Source organism: Jaculus jaculus, chromosome 3 (assembly GCF_020740685.1).
Source record: "Jaculus jaculus isolate mJacJac1 chromosome 3, mJacJac1.mat.Y.cur, whole genome shotgun sequence".
Classification (NCBI taxonomy): Eukaryota; Metazoa; Chordata; class Mammalia; order Rodentia; family Dipodidae; genus Jaculus; species Jaculus jaculus.
Window position 1 is genome coordinate 124,306,293 of NC_059104.1, and position 20,505 is coordinate 124,326,797.

Sequence of the window (20,505 nt, forward strand, 5' to 3'; positions counted from 1 at the left end):
TACAGGCATTAGTAGCCAGACCTGGATTTATGCGGGTACTGGGGATTTACTTTTGGATAGGGATGTCTGGTATATACTTCCAAGATTCTTTAATGTATCTGACATTCTGCATGTTTCTGTAAGTGTTGGCAAAGCAAATAAGAAAGGGGTCCTTTACTTAGGGAGGATATATGTTCTTGGTTGTGAAGGAATTAACTCCAGAAGCACAGATCAGTATGCTTGTGCAAGTGTCCTTACACTCTGAGCCACTTCCACAGCCCTCTCCTTTCTTTATTGTTTATCCTTGCCATTCAGAGTATGGTCTGGGGTCCAGCATCAGTATAGACCCTAACCAGATGCCAGAATCTGAACAAACATGATAATACAATTTCCAAGTGATTTGTATGGACATTATAATATGAACAGCACTAGTTTTGACTCTATTGATGAGCGTGTACTTTTCATAAGCATGTTTAAATTTTGTTCTTATGGTATTCTGACTTTGTTCTAATTTTACTTTCCTGATGCTTCAAGATGTATTCTTTAGTTTGAGGACTGGGATTCCTGAAAACATTGCCTAATCTAGAATCTGAATCCAATTCTTTACTTTCAATCCCTATGTAACCCCATGGACCCATGTAGAGCTCAACATTCTATCTCCATGCTTCTTCTCTTCTACCCTACCACAGCCCACCTATGTCAGGTGTTTCTACCTCTATCTGCATGGCCTCATGGCTTCAAATTTCTCTATGATTTTGTCTCAAACATTTTCTAAATGGGCTATTGACAACATGATTTGCTGTAGACAGGGTCATGGTGGACTAGCTGTATTCACACCTTCCAACTTTTCACTAACAAACAATCTTTTATTAATTTTTTTTTTTTTTTTTTTGCTGTTGCCACATTCAAACCAAACACCTGATTTTTGACTCTAAACTGGTTCTAGTTATTTGTATATTTTCATCCTTTCAACGTTTTAAAACTCAAATTTCCTCCTTTTCTTCTCAGAATCATCAGGAAAAGGAACCTCACCAGCCTTGCTAGGAAGGAGGAGGACATACTTCCTCTTCTGCAGACAGAGCAGGATTTGAATCCTTCTATGAACACCATCCAATGCTTGGTATTTTACGGTCATCATGCACTGACAGATTAGGAGTATATGAGAGGTAGGAAAAAGGAAGGAATTATAATGCTAAGTTAAAAATGTTTCAGGAGTAAAAGGTCACATCAAATTCCTTTCTATTATTTACCAGTGCTTGCCTCTAAACTGAGTTACTCTGAGCCTCAGTTTTCTTATCTATTATTTAGGCACAATTAAATTAGTATTGAGTGGATTTTGTGAGGATTCAAACAAAATATGAAGGATTAATTTACAAGATGTTCACTTCATGATAGTGACATGATTGTATTTCTGAAATAGGGAACTCAGTGGCAATCAGGTAGTAGTAGAGAGGGATTCAGTTATATAAATGCATCAAATCTGCATTAGAAAATTAAAATCCATAGGCAGGACTTGATTAGAGAAAGAAATAAAGGACTCCAATAATTAGAAAATGTGGCATAATATTGTTACGGGAATTTCTGGATGTCAAGAGACCAGCAGCCAAGTCAGGTAAAGGAGAGAAAGTTTATTTATGCTGGTGGATGATTTCCCAGATCTCTCTTCATAATGGCATCAGCCCTGAGCTCAAGTTTGCTTGGGATTTTATAGTATATGGGGCTAAGCAAGCATGGGTTACAATAGTACGTACATACATGAATGTTGAGCAGGCAGGTTACAAAATGTAACAGTTTGACAAACACAATGGTTACAATAGGGTGAATGAGGTAGTTAAAGTTAAAACTGCAATAAACCAACCGGAGGGTGAGGGCAGTAAGCTGCAAGGGACAAGGGCAGCCTCTAAGCCACTCACCCTCATTCCTGTTCTTATCTCACCCCAAGGAATTCTGCTCCAGTAGCTACTTCATTTCAGTAATTCTCCATGTCCCTACATTACCTCCTCTTCATTTGTATAATTCCTTATGTCCTATTCCACAGGTATTTTCTGATATTCCTGATGAACTTCCTGGAGCTTGATGACCTCTATCCGGATTCAGAGGAATTTAGTGAACAGGTTAATATGGACAAAGACCAGATTTTGCAGCTTCTCCAGAAATCTTAGGTAGGGATTAGAGCTACTGTCCTATAGGAAGGGTACAAACTTAATCTATTGATCTTTCCTGGAGTGTGTAACATCCAGGTTTCTGCAAACTCAATGACATTTTATGCTTTTAGCAAAGGAATGAAAAACCATTACTTCTGGAGTTCTGTTATCCTGGCCTAGCCAATTTCTGTCTTCTGTGATTTTCTTCCTTATGGTGAGATAGCCCTAACTGTCTTTAGAGGATTACAATGATGGATTGGTCTGATTTATTCAAGCTGAATAGGGTTGTTGGGTGTGGCAGTTGAGGTACTCCACCCATGGGTCTATTCTTCAGTGCTCCCAAAGTTCACTGTTGGTCTTATAGTGTGGGAAGCAACCTATGATTCCCAGAAAAAGACCTTGGTGGGGGAAAAATGGGAGAAATCAGGGAGAAACAAGCATCAGGTAAATTGGAGTTTAGAGAGGTCTTTAGAGATCCCATTCATGTAGCATTTCAGGCCTTGGAGGGTAATCCAGGGATCCCAAGTAGATGGAGTTGGATTATCACAGAACCATTTGATTGTGGGCTAGCTGTAGATGAGAGGATGCAAGGTTAATATTGAAGTTAAACAAACCCAAAAGTAGTAGAATTTTTACCAGAAATTATAGGCATGGTTCTCTTTTGCCATTAAGATATAGAAATTTACCAAATGGTATAATCTATACCTGTTCTTGTAAAGCAGATGAGACTTTAGAAGAATTACCAAGACTATACATACACACAGCATGAAACTTTAATAATGATATAGATACCACTGAGTCACTGTGAGCACATCCATCTAAAGTTACAGTTAGGGCTGTGATGATTAACGTTTGAAAGATATACCTTCCTGGCTATATTTTTTCTACTGAGTGCTTAATACCAAATAGTGGCCAAAGTTTAAGTTATTTTATATTTTAATTTTTATCATCAATTGTGGCTCTTTAGGGGAGACTTTTAGGGAGCTGGGAGGAGCTCTATGCCTCTCTCACCATTTGCACCATCTGCTAGGAGGAGTCAGGGCCATGCTGACCATGTGGCTTCCTTCCTTGGAAACATTAAGGGTTCCCCTGTTTTCTTATTCTCCACCTGCAGGCTGGATACCAGTTGGGATCAGTTCTCTGAGTCTCTCTGTCTTCTCAGATAAAGATGGGTTACTTACCAAGAGATTTAGGATGACCTAGGGAAAGAAATATCCAGTTCTGTCCTGGAGGGCGTGGGCCCATAAAAGTGGGTACACTTTTAACCTCAAAGTCCTCATTGGTTCTCTTTGGTTCTGTTTATTACATTTGGTTATTAAGTACCCAGGGGAAAAATGGGACTACAGAGTTGTCTATGCCTTTTTTCTTTAACAAAACTGATCTACTTAAACATGGTATTAAAAATTTTAACATTATTTGGTAGGAGTTGATTTTTCTCTGCATTGATCTCCTTCCCCTTTGTGCTGGTATCCAGTTCACAGGAAAACATCACCCTTGCTTATTTCGCCAGTTGTCCTTAGTTTCAGTTGGGCCCCTTCTGAGGTATGTTGGGGCAGCTCTCTTCTTAGGATCTGCATCTATCTGGAAAAGAGAAGCAGATTCTCCAACGGAGAGTAAGTTAGCACCCAGAAAATTGAGATAACACTTACTTTTTTGATAGACAGTTTGATAGGTGTAGGCCCTCTTATACCCCGTGATTGATGGTAGCTTGATATTGTAGAGTGGGCTAACTCCACAATGCACGACCCATTTTCAATAACAAGGAGGGTCTAATGGGAGGGGGTAGATCACAGATGAGCCTAAATAATGGTACCAAACTGCCTGTATTTACTGAAAAGAAAACTAATAAATTAAAAAAAAAAAATTAAAAAAAAAAACATATCCAATGCAAAAAAAAAAATTTTAACATTATTTTGTAACATTTAATTTATGTCGTCCGATCACATATTAAGCCACATCTGAAAGATAAGAAACACACCACACACACATACACACACACATACACACACACACACACACACACACACACACACATTCGCACGAGCACTTTAACATTTGTAAGTATAGGCAAAACCTGCTAATAGTCCTGGAGACAATTTTCATTAATGTAAGTAGAAATATTACTTCTTACTTTCAGTTAGTTTTGGTGCCCTGTTAATAGTTACCAGTTTTGCTTATGTGCATTATAAGGGGTGTACTTTTAATCTTAAAATCTTAAAAGAATTTCTAAGAGAACAGTTTGTTATCTCAGGGGCAGATAGTTATTAGTTATCCAGAAATTTTTCTTGGAAGTTAATAGACCTAACACATCATGGCAGTACATACAAGTTGCTAATCACAGTTAATTAGAAGAGCTGTTATTGTCATTGCTGGGAGGCAGGCTACCCTCAAACTCTGGTTTTTATATCTCTGTTTCTTGAGAAATTCTTTATGAGCATATTCTATTCCATATGGCAGAATCTGGGGGTCTCAAAAATGTCCTGAGTTTCTTGAGGGTCCTAAAGAGTGAGCAGGAGATAATAGGCCTCCTCTTCTCTCCATTAATGTGCCTATTTCTCTGACAAGGCTCACCTTAAATATTTAATAGTGTCTTGGCTTGGAATTTGAGGTCTTATAGCTCTATTAGGAAACTGAGAAGCCTGAGAGTCTAATCGAAGGTTCTGGATCAGTTTTGGAGAGCATCAGAGATTAAAAAACGGGTAGGCTATAGAACAACTCAGTCTATTTCTTTCCTATTTTGTAAAATAGGTCTAGCTGAAAAATAGTATCATCTCCATATGGGCCACCATTTTTTTTTTTCTCCTAGAGGGTCTATTGTCTCATGTAAGAAAAAACAGGTAATTCTCAGTCTCATGTAGGAGTGAGTGGGCTCCTAATGTAGTCCTAACATAAATTCATTGCTCCCTTGTTAAACCTCCTCCATAGGGGCATAGAGAATGATGTTATTCACACATTAGAGGATATGAACTAGAATATGGGACAAATAAAAATAGCTCTTACTAATTAATGATAAACTTTTATCAGTTTAATTTCTATAACCATTTTAGATTATTCAATGAACAAACTCAAATCAAGCAATCTGTCAAAAATTCAGTTATTACAATAAGCATGAACCCCATATAAATTTTTGACCTTTTAATTGAGTCTATAAGGCAAGCTACAAGCAGAGTTGAATTTTAGAATTTCTTTTGTACTTAATATATCTGACTTTGGCTGCAGCAGGTATAACCAAGCACTTTTGTGTTTAAAGTTGTAAAGTAGAAAGTTCTCAGTAGTAAATTAGGTTCACATTTAAATACATGTATGTATTTATGTACAATTTTAGTGGCTTTAGTCTTATTGTCTAAATTGGACTAGCAATTAATCTCGTGAACCATTTTGTAGAGTTACTTTGATTAAAATAAACCAATTTTAAGTCCCATTATTCTTGTTACCCATGCCTATTAAAACAGATGAAGCTTTGAACAGATATCTAATGGTTTATGCTTAAATTACATTGTTTATAAATTACACATTATAGAATTACAGCTTGGAGTTAACTCACTTTGACCCAAGAATTCTGAATGTAGCTCCTCAAAAATTGAGAAAATGCTTACTTTTTAGAAGATGAGGAGACTTCTTTGTCTCCCTAAGAACAAAAGTTACAGTGGAGGTAGTTAGATTATATCTTTTAACAACAGTGAAGTTCTAAATACAACAATGACCCTTTAGTAGAATTAGTTTTACAAAATAAAAATAAATAACTAATAAATACATCTTAATGTTATTAAGACTCAATTTTTCTAGTAGTACAAAGTTTGACATAGAAACATTACCAACCTAATTAAGCATTTGAGGGAAGTTTTATAACTGCTACCATGAGCAAAACAGTATCAGTGAATTGAATTTTAGACTTTATAGCCTGATGATTTGATACTTCTCTCTTTTTTTTTATTTATTTGAGAGTGACAGACACAGAGAGAAAGACAGATAGAGGGAGAGAGAGAAAATGGGCGTGCCAGGGCTTCCAGCCTCTGCAAACGAACTCCAGACGCGTGCGCCCCCTTGTGCATCTGGCTAACGTGGGACCTGGGGAACTGAGCCTCGAACAGGGGTCCTTAGGCTTCACAGGCAAGCGCTTAACCGCTAAGCCATCTCTCCAGCCCGATACTTCTCTTTTATAATATTATGAAACACATTTTAAAAGCATGTATTGGTAAATGCAGGTAAAATATGATAACTGTCCTGTAGATAATATAACACACTGGTTGTTGTTTGTTATGTTCATTTTTCTCTGTCTCACAAATAGCTGGTATAGAATATCACAATTAATATGATTTACAATACAGTGAGGTAGGGGTAATCATTAGCTAGGATCTTTAGCCTTGAGGTAATCTTCCAGGCTCTAGGTGATGGACTATCAGCAGTTATCTGAAGTCCTTTGGACCCAATTTTTTCTAGGAGACTGTTTGCAAGCTTCCTGCCCAGCTATGGTCTTGTCACAATATGTATCTCCTATAATGGTAGGAGAGAAGGATATATTTGGGGAGGACTGGGAATCTTAGCAGGCTTTAGGTCCTTGGATAAGGAGGACAAGAAGGCACAGATGTCTCTCTTATGGAAGCGGGTATACCTATAAGAGGCTTCCAATTGCTTGCTTTGATGTGGGAGCAGCTAGGAGAGTTGTATCTCTATTGCATTCCATACATAAATTTGAGTTTTCTCCACATGAGCAGGGAGGGCTCTAGAATTCTCATAGGTTGAACCTCTGAGATTTTCCTAGTACTTTTCTCCATTCTTTACCTCAGAGTCATAATTTTTTGTCTATGCTATTTTCTCTAGTTTAAATCTGTTGAGTAAGTCATGGTTGCACGATTCTAGCTTGTGTGTGTGGCTGTGGTATAGGGTCTCTCATTGGCCTGAATCTTGCCAGGTAGGCTGAACTGGCTTGCCAGAGAGCATCAGGAATCAGCCTATTTCTTCCTACCCAAGACTAGGATTACAAATACATGCTACCATTTCTGTTTGGGGCTTTTTAAAAATATTATTTTTAATTTATTTATTTACTTATTTTCACTTCAAATGTCAAGATATTTATTTTTACTATTTGAACTTTATTTATTTATTTATTTATTTATTTATTTATTTATTTATTTATCTATCTATTTATTTATTTATTTTTACAAAGGCTGTAGTCATATATCCTTTCTCCTCAATCCTCATCTTTCCACTTTCCCTGAGGGCTCTCTGCAGTAGGGATACTCGTGCTCAATGTTGGATAATTAAGGTCACAGCTAGTCTCATTTTGCGTGGGGAGGTGCTGTGTCTCAAGGTATTTCTACTCACCTTGTGTCTCTTAATGTCTTTCCAGCCCCACTTCTGCAATGGTTCCTGACCCTTGGTGGGTCTGATAGCAGTCTGGTTTGGTATTAAGTTCTCTATAGCCTCTGGGTTTCTAATTCAGTGTGTTCTGATTGACCACAGTGTGTGTTGTAGTTCCCTTGGAGCTGTCAGGCTAACAGTGGGAGCAATTCTTTCTGCTTCCTCTGTAATTTATCATGGCTCCCAGAGCATGTGGCACAGGTGGCATGTCTTACAGTAGGCACTGGACTATCTTTTCTTGTCATAATGATGGATCTTGGGCTCTTGAGTTTTCTCTACAATCTTCATGGTTTGGCAGAAATGATTGTTACATGGAATTTTGTCACTATGTTCCCCTGTTGTATTAGTTGTAGCTTCTATCCCATCACCTTAAATGGAAGCCTTATTTTTAGTTCTAGTGGGTACAAGTCAAGCACATCATGCATTGTGCTATCTCTAAGGTTTCCCAAAACAATGACAGACTTCTGTCAGAGTACTTGATGACCCACCAAAGGCCAGTGGTAAGACCCTATTGCTGTGTCACATCAGTAAAGCATTCCCCAAATGATACCTATGGGCCATTAAGCCATTAAAAGAAGATCAGAGCTGCAGGACAGAGTCTTGACTGACCCTGTTCCTACTGTGTTTCAGAACTGTGTTGGGTCTTGCTGTTCTGTTGGCATTATACGAGTCCCTTTACCACTTTGAGGAAGGTTCAATATGTGCAGACATGGAGGCCTGGCCACACACTGTGGATGTTTGAATTTTATTCTCCCACCATACCTCACAAGGAAGCATTCATTGGGGCTGATTCCAGGTGCTGAGGTCTCCATGTTCCTCCTGAAGCTGATATTTATGTGTGGTATATTTAAACACCCATGTCAGTATTCACCTGTGTGACTTTATTTGACTCCAGGGCTTTCTTGCAGAATGGAATTCTCCCGAAATCTATACCATGGGGACTGCTGTTATTTATCCCTAGTGCTGACTCCTCTGAAATCACTCTCCTTCCTAGACATGCTCTTTCAAGTAGCAGACTCTGGATGAGACCTGCTGCCATCTGTCCTTGGACTCTTGGCGCCATGTGTACATGATGAACTCATTATAAGAACCATGTTCCAAGTTTTGGGGTAACTGAAAGAAATGCAAATGAAGTGTTTTGTTTGATTCATTGTACCTTCTTGGTAGAAATAAAATAAGATCTTAAGATGTGTAATTTAATTTCAGCTCCAATGTGGCAACACATTGCTAGAATGTCTATCCAGTGAATAGTATCAGCTGGGCAGGGTGGTACACACCTTTAATGTTAGCACTTGGGAGGCAGAGATGGAAGGATCACTGTGAATTCAAGACCACTCTGAGACTAATAGTGAATTCCAGGTCAGCCTGGGCTAGAATGAGACCATATATAATAATAATACAATAATAAAACAATAATAAAAAATCATGTCTCAAATTCCAGGAATCCCAGTTAGTCATGCGAGTCTCAATGTGTTATTATTTACATTTAGAAATGGAACGTGATTTCAAATTTTCTTTGTCATGAAATGGAATAATTAGAAAAAAAGTCAAACATGTAACTTGCCTAAAGTAAAAGATACGACCTTTAACACCCCGGTATTCTGGTAAGACTATTACATTAGCGCACTTTACCAATGAGGTAGCATTGTCAGCATGTCTCATTTTGTCCATTTACATCAAACACATTCTAAAATGAAGAGGACAGGCGACTACATTACTAAGACATTTGGTGGTAAAAAGTTAATGTATTTTCTTAAGTACTTAGGAACACAGATCATGCATGTTTGTCATTGAAGGCTTGCTCCAATCTGGGTCAGAGTCTATACTACTGTGGCTCTCACTCTAGCTGCCAACTACTCTGCAAGTATCTTGTCTCTCTGGGCCTCCCATGATGAGCACTCTTATAAGAACTGATTGATATCCTTCCTGGGAAGACTCCACAGTGACAGGCTCATTGTCAGTGTTTATAGCAGCAGGAAAGCCTTCACACACTGTTTTGGTACATCTGTAACTTTGGCTGGTCTCTGGAAGTTCAAGAGTGAGATGAACAGCTTGAATCAAACCACCCCTGCACTTACTTTGTCAAGGCTCGCTGACCAGGCCTGCATCCCATGTAATTACAATGACATCTCAATATGTTTCCATGCCTCCAGTGGTCTTGGATCACATTTGCACTTGAAAGTTACAGTACTGGAACCATAAATCCTGAAGAGTGTCCAGGTAACTTGATGCCACCCATAGCAAATCCTGGCCTTCAAAATGCTGCCAGGAAGATTCACTTTTTATAGCACCTTTTATAGGAATTCTCATGGAGAAGAATTCTCAGGAGGAGAGTTTGGACTCTTAGTCTGAAACACATCTGGTTCTTTGAGCTGTCAAAAACTAAGTAGTCCATAACAGTGGAGAGAATGAGGAAAATGTGAAATCGGAGCTGGATAGATTCAGGAGAAATGCAAATTGCAAACAGCTTTGTTTATCTTTCAAAACATCCTGCTGCTTTATAAAATAGATTGGGATTCTTTAAATTAATCAACAATGAAAGCCAGTGGAGTTCCAGCAGAGCTTTGTGATTGTGATTAATTCTCATTCTCAAAGGCTACTCACTAATTTGTGTATTTCCCAGGATCCTCTCTTTTCTCTTGTATAACCAGTTTTCTGCCTTTTGGATACTTCTATGCTTAACAATTATCTCTTGTAATGTTTGAGCAGAGAATACACAATGGACCCTGGAAAGTAACTTAGTATAACATTTAAGTATTGACATGTGGTAGGTACTTAGGAAATGTTTACTACTTGGAAGTATCTGCTACTTATTAGCAGTTCTGAACATACTGGGTTCTGTAGTTGCCACAAGTTGTCTTAATCCATTATATTCTCTGGCTCTTTGCAGGTGTCCATGGAGCCACTGGAATTCATAACAGTGGCTGTCCCTTTGGCTTCAGAGTCTTTGCATATGTTTGAGGTAAGACAAGAGTTAGAAAAAAATATTCAGAATTGGAATATGAAAAAAAATTAATTACATAAGAGAGTAGACATGTCCAATTATCCTAGGTGGAGGAAAATTTCCATCTTCTGGGAACTCTCAGCAAATGGGATCTATGCATCCTCTTTGAGTACTGACAAACACTGTCCATGTTGACACTAAGTGTGTGCAGGCCTGTTTCTCCTATTGGACAATGCTGTCCCCTGAGAGACATTGATGTCCTTACCTTTATCACCCTTAAAGCAGTCTAACAAAGTGATGATGTAATATACATAATATAGTTATCTATACTACAACTATAATATATCTACAATTGTAAATTTCTTACTATTCATATTAATATAAATAAATCAGATAAAACTAGCTTAATAATATGTGCCATATTCACTTAATTACACTTAATTTAAGCACGTTGGTCAGGCATTTCAGTTCTCACAAGCAGGAGCCAAATGTTTAGCCTTTGGCCACTGGCTTCCATCCTGTGTGACAGTCCAGTTATGGAGCACTTCTCTATAGGAAATCATATGGAGTACCACCATGGGGCATGTTGTATGGATTCCAAGTCTACCTAGGGAATGCTCTGTGCCTCCAAGTCTACACATTTGAGAGTAACATTGAAGCTACTCACATAGCTCAGCATACAGTAAGTATTTTACATATTTGTTAAATGATTGCAATATTTTTATAGGATTTTGTTTGAGTGTTAAATAGATACAACGTATGAAACCATCTCAGCAGCATGGTGTATGTTTTGTTTACTTGGCAAAACTAGCCATTCCTTGCACTAAAATACTATATAAGGCTGAAGAGATTGCTTAGTGGTTAGGGCACTTGCCTGCAAAACAAAAGACCCACGTTTAATTACATAGAACCCATGTTAAGCCAGATGCACGGGTGGTGCATGCATGTGGAGTTTGTTTGCAGTGGCTAACGGCCCTGGTTCACCCATTCTCTCTCTATCTCTCTCTTTCTCTCTGTATGTATGTGTGTGCATTAGTATCTACATAGGAGAACAACTTCAGTAAATATATTTACCTGGTTACTGCTAACCAAACATTTAGCCGTCTTATTTTTCTTTATTTTTTTTTATTAGTTTTCTATTCAGCAAATACAGGCAGTTTGGTACCATTATTAGGCTCATCCGTGACCTACCCCTTCCCCATTGGCCCCTCCTTGTTGAGGTAAATGGGTCTGTTGGATTCATTTTTGGTCTGCTTCAGCAATGAAGTGTTGGGGGCCTCTGAGGCTCGGGCTCTCTGGTTTGGTAGGAGTTGATTTTTCTCTGTGTGTTGGTCTCCTTTCCCCTTGTGCTGGTATCTGGTTCATCAGGAAAAGAGCACCCTTGCTTGTTTCACCAATTTTCCTTATTTTCAGCCAGGGCCCTTTTGAGGTATGATGGTGTGGCTGTTTCCTTGGGATCTGCATCTATCTGAAAAAAAAAAAAAAAAAAAAAAAGAACCAGATTCTCCAGTGGAAAGTAAGTTAGCACCAGGACAAATGAGATAACCCTTACTTTTCTTTTAGAGAGTTTAATAGGTGTAGTTCCTCTTGTAGCCCATGATTGATGGTAGCTTGATATTGGAGAGTGGACTTATGTTTGGATATGGTTCTGACTTGTTTCCCAGCACCAGATATAGGTCCTGTACCACTGAGGGGATCAATTAACCAAATCAAGAGCAGTTGGTTCCCCACCATGGCTGTGTGCCACGATTGCACTTGTGTGTGCATCACAACAGGTTATTTGCTGTTAATTAGGTTGGACCATGAGTTGCTTGGACAGATATTGGTCATTTGCCCCAATCACCCATGTAGCACCTTCTGGCACTAGACACACTGATTGGGGACTGACTCTCTCCTGGCTTTCAGCCATGCCATTCCATTTTACGTGTCAGCTGCATATGGTGTCTTCAGCAATAGGGTCTTACCACTAACCTTTGTTGAGTCATCAAGTACTCTGACAGAAGTCTGTCATTCTTTTAGGAAACCTAGTAGGTTTCTCTGATCAAAATCTCACTGTGGGTAATATCCCCATGCTGGTACTGGGAGTTACAGGTCAGTGCCCACTAAGACAATGAGGAAAAAGATAACTAATATACAAGAGTTAGAGAGGAGAGAGAGAGGGAGAGGGAGGGAGGGAAGATGTAGAAGATTTAAGTTAGACTTGATCCTACCCTCTCCCTAGCCTTGTGGTTTAGGTGTTTTCTGTAAGGGCCTGGTGAAGATTCAGCCATTTGGTCTGCCTTTTAGGAAGTAGAATTTTATAGTACCATTGCCATTTGGGTCTAGATTAGTGTTTCCCACCCCTTCAATGCCCTCCCCTCCCTCCCCGTCCATCCTAGTGTCTAGTCCATGAGATACTAGCTGGGTATGTAAGGTATCTTCGGTAGATTCAGGTTAGGTGCTGTAGATGAGTGAGACTATGTGGCAGGTTTTTTTTTTTTTTTCCTTTCTTTCTGTGATTGTGTAAGTTCACAGAAAATAATCTTTCCAGGTTCAACCATTTTTCTTCAAATTTCTTTGTTTCATTTTTTTCTTACTGCTGTATAGAATTCCATTGTGTAGATATACCACATCTTAGTTATCCATTCTTCTAGTGATGGGGATCTGGATTGATTCCAGTTCTTAGCTATTACGAATTGAGCCGCTACAAACATGGTTGAGCAAATCTCTCTGGCTTGTGGTTTGAAGGTATACGGGTAGATGTCCAGTAAGGGAAAAACTGGCTCTGTTGGTATCTCAGGGAATTATGTCAATTTTCCTAAATATGGGTAGGCAGTCTTTGTGACCCAGTATATGGTCTATTTTAGAGAATGTTCCATGGGCTGTTGAGAAGAATGTGTAGTTTGTGGATTTGCGGTGGAAAGTTCTGAAGGTGTCCGTTAGGTCTAAGTGCTCAAGGGTATTGTTGAGCTCTTTTATTCCCTGTTGAGTTTCTGTTTGGGTTATCTGTCTATTACTGCTAATGGTGTATTGAAGTCCCCAGCTATGATGGTGTTGGTGGTTATTTCTGTCTTATTGTCAAGTAGGTTTTGTTTTATGAACTGTGGTGCCCCTGTGTTTGGTGCATACATATTTATGATTGTAAAATCCTATTGATGCATTGTTCCCTTGATAAGTAGGAAGTAGCTTTCTTTGTCTTTTTGGATTGTTTTTGGTTTGAAGTGTATTTTATCCGATATTAATATAGCTACACCTGCTTGTTTCTTATTCCCATTTCTTTGGAATATTGTTTTCGACCCTTTCACCCTGAGGAGGTCTCTGTCTTTAGTGGTGAGGTGGGTTTCTTGAAGGCAACAAATTGAGGGGTCTAATTTTCTAATCCATCCTGTTAACTTGTGTCTCTTGATGTGTGAATTAGGCCATTAATATTTAGGGTAATGACTGTGAGATTTGATTTGATCCCTGCCATATTGTGATGGTAGATGTGTGTTGGTGTTTGCATGGAATTTGAAGTTTTTGTGCCTACTCTGAGTTTGGTTATTGTGATCTGCTTCTTATAAGTATTTGAGTTTTGTTATTTATTCCTTCTGTGGAGAATTTCCTTAAATATTCTCTGTAGGTTTTGTTTTGTGTTCTTATAATTGTAAAGCTGAGTTTTGTCAGGGAAAGTTTTTCTTTCATCATTTATTATGAGGGATACTTTTGCCGGGTAGAGTGATTTGGTTTGGAAGCCATAGGTTCTTAAACTTTGGAGAGTTTCACTCCAGGCCCTTCTAGCTTTCAGGGTTTCCATTAAGAAGTCTGAAGTAATTCTGATTTGGTTACCTTTGAAAGTGTGGTGCTGTTTTTCCCTAGCTGCTTTTAGGATGTTCTCTTTGGTGTTAATGTTTAGAGTCTTAATGATAATATGTCTTGGATAGTTTCTCCTTTGGTCCAGTCTGTTTGGAGTTCTGTTGGCTTCTTGTATCTTGATTGGCCTTTCTTTTAAGAGACTGGGGAAGTTTTCTTCAATTATTTTGTTCAATAAGTTCTCCATGCCTTTGGTCTGAAATTCTTCTCCTTCTGGTATTCCAATGATTCTGATGTTAGGACTTTTAAGTGTATTCCACAATTCCCTCATGTTCTGTTCACAGAAACTTTTGAACTTACTGAAATTTTTGAACTCTCAAACTTTTTCTTCCATCTTGTCTTCTAGTCAGAGTTTCTATCCTCCACTTCGCTGACTCTATTCTTGAGAGCCTCTAGAGAGTTTTGTTCAATTAAGTTTGCATTTTCCACTACTTTTCCAAGTATCATTTCCATTGCTCTCTCACGCTCCCTTTTCACATCATTTTCTGATTTTCTTGATTCTTGGAATTCATCCTTGCATTTCTTTATGTCTTCATTTAGTATGGCCAGTTGATTTTTAAGTTCCTCTTTTGTTTCACTCTCCCTCAAACTCTTAATTCTCTTTGAAGTCCTTTCAATCTCTTATCAATTTATTCTAGCTTAGTGATGGTATCATCCACATGATTGTTGGTCCTTTGTTGATTTCCTACAAGTTCTAACAATAGGTTGGTCAGGGTTGCATTGCTCATAGCTTCAATTTGATGTTCTGATCCTAATGACTCTTCTATGTTTTGGTTAGATGAAGTCCTTGTAGGAATGGGTGGTCTAACTGAGTTTTCTTGCATTTGATTTTTCATGTTATTTCTTTTGCACTGTGGTCTGCCCATGAGAGTGTATGGGCACATAGGTGGGTGGATCAGCCTGGGCTCTAGTGCAATGGGAATCTGAGGCAGACTGGGGCAGTTGCCAAGCAACCTGGGCTTTGGTTCCCACTTGCCAAAGCCGCCTTACTACTGCCAGACAGGGACTCCAAAGTTGCCTGAATTATCAAGTGGTAATGCGCCAAAGCTGCCTGCATTTGAGCTTGGAGGGGGACTGAGGTACCAAGCCCTGAAGCAGCCCAAACTCTGGCTGGGAACCCTGGAACCTGGAAACAGTCTGCGCTCCCCCACCACAGGAAAATGGGTGATGACACCTGATTTGGTGCAAGCGAGAAACAGTCTGGGCTTGTGTGGCAGTTGCTGTGTGACTGGGCTTACTGAACGTGCAGTGGCCGGAGCAGTAATGTGGGCAAATGTGCAGAGCAGTTTAAGCTTCCGCACTTAGAGATTGATAGGTGTGCGATTGCCCTGCGATCGGAGCTCGGCAGCAGTGTTGGCAAGCTAATAAAGGGATAATTTTCATGGTAGCCCTGGGGAAATGATAAAGTGGTGAAAAATGCTGGGCAACAAGTTTTGTTAAAAATAATTGAAATTAATATAAGTGGCATATTGCTAGTGAAGATAATTTGCTCCTGCCTTGTGGTGGGTCACGGTTATGTAGGGCACCAGCTGTTAGTGAAGTTACATCCATCATTATTACCAGGTTTAGACTCAGGGAAACTTAAAGCCTGCATCTGCCAGTCACAAAACAGTCCCAAGATTGATGAGAACTGACCTGTTACAAATAAATGTCTCCTACACGTGGGGCTTGTTCGTTGAGTATTGGCTTCAAGAAGCTTCTCCACTGCTCTCCCTTTCTGGGACTAATGCTCAGTCCTTATCTTCTACAAAGGTAATGGAATGTGAGCCTGGAGTCAGAATTTCTGGTGTTAGGGATCTTCACCTCATGTATGTAATACTGTACATGAGATATCAAATACAGTGAGGATGATTAATAATTGCTAAGTATTAGGTAAATATTTAAATGAAAATTCATCTGTCTTTGTCTCTTTTTGGCTAAGTAACACTAAATAGGTAAATAGACCCACCTAAGCATGACTTCCTCAGCTATAAAAAGGGGCTAATTAATTATTTCTGGGCATAATTTGATAAGGATTCTAGGAAAGATTTTCAGACAATAAACAGGTTGGATCAACTAATGCATACAGTGCATTTGGCACAGTGGTAACAAATAGGCATTTGCTGTAGTTGCTAGCATCTCAAAAGGGAAGAAGTCTCTGAATTGTATTGGTCTTGACATTCTCTGTAATCAAACAGAATGCAGCTTTATATTCAGACTTATGCTATCTTCGTGAGAAAGTAAAATTTCTGATATATATGAATAGACATAAATAATGTGTGTGCGTGTGTATAGACAGAGGTATACATATATTAAAAATCTGGATTTTCTCATTCAAATCAAAGCTGAATGAGAGAGCATAGTTTGAAGATATACTATAAAGTTAGGGTAATCTAAACATTGATATACTAATGAAATAATGATTGGATGTCTAGGGATGATGGCACATACTTGTACTAGGGAGGAAATATTAGAAGGACCAGGAATTCAAGGCTGGCCTCTGGTACATAGTAAGTTTGAGTCTAGTCTGGGCTACATGAGACTGGCTCAAAAAGCAGGGAAATAAGTACAAGTAAACAAATTAATAATTGGATTTTCTGAAATGGAATAATTCAGAGGTGTCTTTTACTTACACGTATAAAAGGGACATCACTAATCAGTAAGGAATAGAATGTCATCACAATGAATTGGAAAAAAATGATAATGAGGAAAGAAAATCAACATGTACTCTTTTTTAAATTTTTTTGGGGGAGGTTGTTTTTATTTATTTATTTGAGAATGACAGACAGAGAAAAAGGCAGGCTGACAAAGAGAGAGAGAGAGAGAGAGAGAGAGAGAGAAAGAGAGAGAAAGAGAGAATGGGCGTGCCAGGGCTTCCAGCCACTGCAGACAAATTCCAGATGCGTGTGCCCCCTTGTGCATCTGGCTAACGTGGGTCCTGGGGAATCGAGCCTCAAACAGGGGTCCTTAGGCTTCACAGGCAAGTGCTTCACTGCTAAGCCATCTCTACGGCCCAACATGTCCCAACATGTACTCTTACCTGAAAGGGCCATACAAGTGAATTCAGATTTAAATGCTAAAAAGTCACTCAAGATAACACATATGACTAAGTGCCTAATCATATCCTAAATACAGTTTTAAGCTTTCTGATCTTTGCCTATTTTCTATCTCATTCAAATGGCCTTTCTGTTCTTTTTATGTGTCTGTTCCTATGTGTACTTCTCTCTTTCTTGAAAAAACCATACTTGTCTTGCCTGCTGGACTTTGCTGTTACTATGCCTCATGGTTTATTCATCTTCTTTACCTCTCCCCAACCTTCTATTCCCTAAATTGGAACCATGGTTTTATATTTTATCTGACATTAGCACCTTGAACCTTTCCTTTCATAGTAATTCTGTGTGTCTCCTCATTGCAGAGAACAGGGCCCATATATGCCTGGTTTCTGATGTTAGCCAAGTATCTACTGCTGACACACATTGACCACTCAAACAGTATTAGAACGAATAAATTAAATTCAAGAGAAAATGGAGACATGGTTAGATAGAACTGAAAACAATAGCAACAACAAAACCTTTTGTACAATCATAAATCATTTCAGAAGACAAGTGATTTCAAGATGATGGAATAAAGGCATATCCCCTGTTTTTCTGTGCTCATAAAACACCCTTGAGCATGAACAAAATACAAAATCACTAATAGTACATTCAGTGGAATTCTATGGTCAAGTAAGAATGGCAAGTGGGTTAATGGCTCAGAGGGAGATAAGTTAAATTCCTATAGATTCTAATACCAATGGGAAGCACTACAATTCACCCCATCAATTATATAACTGTCAAATGAACTAGAGGTGCCAATCACCTGGGAAACAAAGGGCAATTTAGGGAGATAGGCAGAGTTTCTTTTGAACATATTTTCCTTTGCATGTGTATGTGTGTACGACGCATGTGTGTATGTTTGTATGCCTGTTAATTTGTGTGGGCATGCATGTGTGAGGTGTGTGGAAGCCACAGTGTTCTCTACAATCATTCTCTATCTTGATTTTTGACATGAGGCCTCTCACTGAACAAGGAGTTCAACAATTACTCTAGACTAGTCAGTAACCCCTCAATTCTCTTGTCTCCACCTCTACAGCTCTTAACTTACAAGCACACTCTGCTATGGCTGGCTTTTATGTGAATACTGTGGTTAAACTGAGGTCCTCACACTTGTATGACAAGCATTTCACCCCTACACTTCAGCCCACTGAATTCCTGTTTTATTTTTAATTAATTAGTATTTTTTTTTCTTTTTAAGGAGCTGTTAGATCCCTAGATATCCACTAGTGACTGTGGTGAGAATCTAAAAAGGAGCATTCTTAATTGGGGAAGGGGGCTTTTGAAAACCAACATAGACTGGTAAGGCAATGTGGTATGGTAAAGGAGAGCTTCCTCAAAACACAAGTCCCAGGACTTCTGGCACTGTTAATGTTGCTTTACATGGAGGAATAGGGAATCTTAACTTCCATGGTCACACACATACTCAAGGATTTTGAGATATTTTAGATGGACTCCGAATGTCCTCTCAGTATATTTGTGAGAAATAGGCAAGAGGTAGTAACACAGATAAGAGAGAAGGGTCAGGGTGAAGGTAGTAGAGTCTGGAGTGGGTTAGTCTCAACACAGATCTCAGCTAGCCTAGATCAGCCCAGAAAGGCAAGGAAAAGCTTCTCCCTTAGAAGTCAGGAGGACATGTGGTATTTTGCATGCCTGATAGTTAGACTGCTGATCCTGAAATATTAAAGAAGAATTGTTATTTTTTTAAGCCAGACAACTTCATGGCAATGTTTGGGTAATCACAAGAATGTTATAGAGGCTTCCTGATGAGCATTAGCACCCAGGAGCTTATACTTAGGATCTGAAATATCTTCCTAAAGATGATTCGTGTATGGCTTTGTTCCCACTGCAGCATGTTCACAGGTGGCACCATTATGAGGTAGTTGGATTGTGAGGGCTAACACCATTTATGGATTTATAGCTAACTGGATTTGAAGTGGCATGATTGTAAAGGTGACCTTGCTCTTTGTTACCTGGTCATCATGGAAAGGGTTACTTTTCTGGACCATGGGCGCTCCCCACTATAATGTTTCACTTCCCGCAGGTCTAGATAAAAATGGTCATGAGATCATGAATTATTATCTCTGAAACCATGACCCAAAAGTCTTTCATCTTTAAAGCTGAGTTTCTCATGTATTTTGTCACACTATAGAAAGCTTATGAATACAGCCAGTGTGAAATATTGAGCTACTCAGGGATTTTTATTTTATTTATTAAGTTGAAGATTTATATGAACACATCATATGTTGGTACCATCATTTCCTTCCTCCCTGTCCCTACTAGACTGACAGCCCTCCTTAGTGGGATTTCTGGTATTCTCTATGGAGTTGTAGGTTATGAGCTGTGAGAGCAGCAGTCTGACATTGTGTGTGTGTGGGGGGGCGGGGAGCAATGTCTCTGGATATTCCCTCCCACTCTGTGACTTACATTCTTTCTGCTCCCTTTTCACAAAATTCTCTGAGACTAATTGGGTGTGCTTTAAGTATCATTTAGTGTTGAGCTCTCAGCAGCTTTTGGATTTGTGCTTTGGAGCATTTTGAGTATCCTCAGTGTCTGCCCCCATTGCCCTGGTACAGGTTATCAGGTTCACCATGGAAGAAGCACACTTGATCTCACCTATTCCTTTGTGCTTTCACCTGGGTCCTAGCTTTTGTGTGAGGGGTGGTTCATTTCCTGCCAGAGAGTCAGCTATCTATTCTGGTCTTGTTGATATAATTTCATTGTCCTTGGTTTTCACTGCTGTCTGAGAAAGAGAAAGAGAAAAAAAAAATCTACAATGGTGAGTGAGATCAGGATCAGGATATGTTAATGGGGATAAACTGCTAATTTAAAGAGATTTTGATGGGTGTAGCCTCACTACTCTCAGATTTTAAAAGAAAGATTATTCCAATTTAAATAGAGAGTCACCCAGATTTCTTTCAGGGCAAAGACTTACTGAGGAGGTTATCATGCCATGAAAGTATTAGAGGAGAGTTTCAACTACAACCTGTCCCCCAAAAGAAATCTGTCTGAGAACCTCTAATAAGCCTGGAAAGAGTAGTTCTTTCAAAATTTGACCTAAAATATATCACAGTGCATTAAATTATCTTTATGTGCATGTCCTCTCCTATATCCAGAGCTCCTGAATAAGGAATCACTTGTTATATTTCTAGCTCATATCACAATGTCCATTACAGTA